Raw genomic sequence first — 4479 nt, 5'->3', positions numbered from 1 at the left:
CCTCTAGTCGACCTCATTTCAGATGGCTGAATCAATTTGCTCCCTGTTAAGACCAACATAAGCTAAGTTTTTGTTTGCGCTAATTATTTTTTTGAATGCATTCGTAATTTAGTTTAAAGGTATATTTAGCCATTTTGTATGGGAATATGTGTCTCTGCCATTTGTTAAGAGCATTGTAAAAAAGCGTGAGCATTTTATAGCATTTAAGCTAGCGGACTTTTGCTATGTAAGTTAGCCAATTGTTCTTTTGTTGTACATAGATCCTCTTATATATATATATATATATATATATATATATATATATATATATATATATATATATATATATATATATATATATATATACCATGTGAGGCTCAGCTCAGGTATTTTAATTTTTTATGTCCCATATCTGATTATTCAATTATTCGAAATAGTTCATCAATTAATCGGCTACTAAAATAATCGATAGCTGCAGCCCTATTTCGAATGAACGAACGTTCCCAGTCTAAATGGATTGGGCGTCAAGCACCGTCAGTGGCAGCCCTGAGACACTATTATGGTGGGAGATTTTGGTAGCAACTTGTTGGTCCCTTTTATTTATTTATTTATTTATTTTATTTTAAAACACTGACACCCTTTTAAAATGATATCTCGATTATTGGCAGGAGCATATCGATAACCTTTTGGGATACAAAGTATCACGATATATCACCATTTCGATATTTTGTCACACCCCTAATTGCCATTGCTTTTTGGTGACAAATTACTTATTTTGATGAAAAACGAGTTCAAAGTGAACTATGAACACCCAGCTCGCTCCTGAATGGGCTCATCAGCTCAGAAACATGAAAAGCACAATTGAAGGGCGCGCATGAAATCGGGCACTGAGGATCGATGTGTATACATCAGTAGATTATACCCATCACATTTTTTCCTGATCTGTCCATGAACAACTGAAGAGTTGCAATTCTAAATCCCCAATTAATTCATCTAGTCAATCAACCCTGAGACAAAATTATAATCAAAAATTGCGCTCTGAGGATCGATCAATGTGTATGGCGGAAAACAATCAGGTGACTTAAAGTTCCATTCTGAGACCCCCAATTTGGCCAACTTTCAAAATTGTCCGATATGCATGTGTGATACATCATTGGAAAGCTTAAAATCTCAATTTTCTGGGGGAAGAAAATTTTTGAACAGGAGGTCATTTTAAAAAAAAAAAAAAAAAAGTTTTTTAAACAGCAAAACCCTATCTGGAGGCGAGAACACGCGAGAGCAGAATTACAGACGCCACGACTTTAGCGAGATATTATCGCGTACTTATCTTGTTTTGATCCAAAAACTCTACGTAGCATTTACCACTGAGTGTCAAGACAAAGCTGTGAATGGCCAAAGCTGGATTTTTTGGGGAATTTTATGTGCGAAACAGGGTAATATAACATGGGTCGTGATGCAGAAATTGCAGACATCAAGGAGTGGTCAAGCTTTTCTTTTTCATATATTTACTCTTCTAAACATTTTTCTTTTTCAATTTTTCTTTGTTTGGATCGATTATTTATCATCGAACATATTGGAGAAAATGCGACAGTAACAAAAAAAATACAATTAAGCGATAGTTATGAGGTCAATATCCGTGACTTTTTTACGGACGCCATTTTTTTCATTGTGACATAATTTGTTTAAAACTTTAAAATATGTGAGTGAATTATTTTTTAAAGTCGTTTTTTTTTTTTTTTTTTTAACGAAATATGAGACATCAATTAATGATTCTAAGCTAAAAACGACATACAGTTTGAATAATATAATTAATTACCTTCGTTTTATGGCTAGGTTGAAACAAAAGCGGTTGCGCGACGTCTGTAAACGGGGGTTTTCAGGGTAAAACGGACAAATTAAAAATAGTTCGGGGGCTTCATGCGCCATGAATCTGCTATGGCAGCATATAGACATATTGTTCTACCAAAACGGAACAGTTGTTTTGGCTTAAAATACAGCAGTTTCTTTTAAAGAGGAGTGCAAGAGCAGAAACTGCTTGTTCAGTCTTGTCTGTGTTTTCCGCCGTATACAGTGCTGCCTCTACTTACGAAATGAATTGGGTCTGGAGGTGGTTTCGTAACTTGAAAATTCTGTAAGTAGAGATGTGTTTTCCAGGTAAATGCCATAATCCGTTCCAAGACCACCAAAATTCAGACATAAATCTTTTATATTGCATAAATATGCATCAAAACATGTTGCAAATACATTTCACAATTAGATTATTGCACAATAATCATAAAATCAGAGTTGTGCATAATGTTTAAAAAAAAAATAAATAAATAAATAAGTTAATATACCCATATAAACCAATCGAACACGAGGGGCGAATGAAGAGCCAAGAGGACGCTGGGATATACACACATACACAAAGAGTAGAGGTATATTTGGAAAAATTTAGAAAAATGTAAATCAATTTTAAATATCTGGTCTCTAAGGGACATCTCTATCACAGGTCGAATATTTCTCACGAAGATGGAATGCCTTTGTAGATTCATATACCCAGCCTATTCTCTACCACTTTCAAGAACAGTGATCAAATCAATAAATCAGGATAATTTTGATTACATTTGGAATAGAAAAGCACATTATATTAGGAAATGATTAAAGATTATGAGAAAGGAGGCCTTAGAGCTATTGATGTTGATTGTATTAATGGTACTATTAAAATTAATTGGTTGCGATCCTTTTTGAAAAACCAGAACAAAATACGGTTTCACATCCCAAACTACATTTTTAACAAGTTGGGAGGTATTGAATTTTTTTTTTAGATGTGATTTTGACCTTTAAAAAATTCCCATAAAACTATCTACGTACCACCAACAGGTTCTGCTCTGTTGGAGAATGATCTATAAACACAACTTCAGTCCCCACAATATCCCGTTATGGAATTGTCGATATATTCTGTTAAAAAATAAATCACTGCTTTATCAAAATTTGCTAGAGGGAGGAATTTGGTTAGTGATGCACCTCTTTGATGATTCTGGTCATATTTCGTCTTTTGAAAGCCTATCTTCCAAACATAATTGGATTGATAAAAAGCAATATCATAATCTTATCAAAGTAATACCCAAGTCGATTATTAAGATGTCTCATCATTTTTTTCAAATGAAGCTAGAGTCAACAGTTCCTTTGCTGTTGGTAAATGGACACAATATCAATGATTCAAAATTAGCCAATGTCAAAATTCGAAATGTTTTTGTGAATAAAATGTACCCATTTTCGTCAAACAGAACTTCAATTTAGCATTTTTTTTTTTCAAGAAAGATGTTGAAATTATGAGATCCAAATTCTTTAAATTTCCAATTTTACCAAAGGCAAAGGAAGTTCATTATAAAGTTATTAACAAAGTGTACCCCTCAGCAGAATTTTTAAGGTTCCATTTTAATTTGGACAACAACAACTGTGTTTTTTGTATAGAAAGACAACGAAACCACTGACCATTTATTTTTTGGATTGTAAATATGTTAATGCGTTCTGGGAACATTTATTTGATTGGTTATTTCCTAAATTGGCAAATATGTCTAGTTTCACAAAAGAAAATGTTTTATATGGTAACTGTGTTAGTCATCGCACGACCTGGTTTTCAATATACTTATAATTCTTGTGACATTTTTCATACATAAGAATAAATATTTCAAATCTATTCCTACTTTTTATGTTTTTCCACGAAGAATTATGTCACTATTTTTTCTTTGAAATATATGAAGGGGAAAAATGCTTTAAAACTGTGCGAAATTGTTGAGGAGCTTGACTTGGCTAGTAGAGCCTAGAATTTTTCTTTTACTATTATTCATTTTGTTTATTTATTTTGTTTATCTTTTTTTTCTTTCTTTCTTTCATTTTTTGTTGTTTTAATTTTGCAGTTATATGTGATTGTAATTTTTGATATTGTGTTCATGATTATGCTCTAGGCTTGTCTGTAACTTTTAAAAGTTGTTTAACATTGTACCATGCCACTTATGTTGTAATGTTTGTTGTTGTTTGTTTAAAAAAAAAAAAAAGTAGAGGTCCCTCTTAGCCAATTGGATGCCAGGAATGCTAGGCAGTAGCCAATGGCAGAGCTGCTATAAATATGTTGCGTTCAGTAAACTGTGGGAGCAGAAAGTACCAGCCTTCTTGTATTTTTGCCCTTCGTGTCCTGAAATTTCTTACGTAGCAAGAGGCAATATTTTCCTTGAGGTGTCTTAAAATTAAAATTCTTTATGTAGAGATGTTTGTAAGTAGAGGTATATGAATATATCTACCAAATTTCATTGTGATCTGTGACGTTTTTATTAACAGTTTTGTTCCACAATTAATCAACTCTGAGACAAAAAAAGACAAATATCCTTTTGTTGTGTTGAAATAAAAATAAAAAGTAATTTATATACAACTGACTGAATTAATATCTCATTCGAAAAATATAGCACATATCTGTCATTTCAAATATATCCTTATTTTTTACTTTCTTTTTGGACATGT

Source organism: Corythoichthys intestinalis, chromosome 18 (genome assembly GCF_030265065.1).
Source record: "Corythoichthys intestinalis isolate RoL2023-P3 chromosome 18, ASM3026506v1, whole genome shotgun sequence".
Classification (NCBI taxonomy): Eukaryota; Metazoa; Chordata; class Actinopteri; order Syngnathiformes; family Syngnathidae; genus Corythoichthys; species Corythoichthys intestinalis.
The sequence above is the reverse complement of the archived record's forward strand: the minus strand, read 5'-3'. Positions refer to the sequence as shown.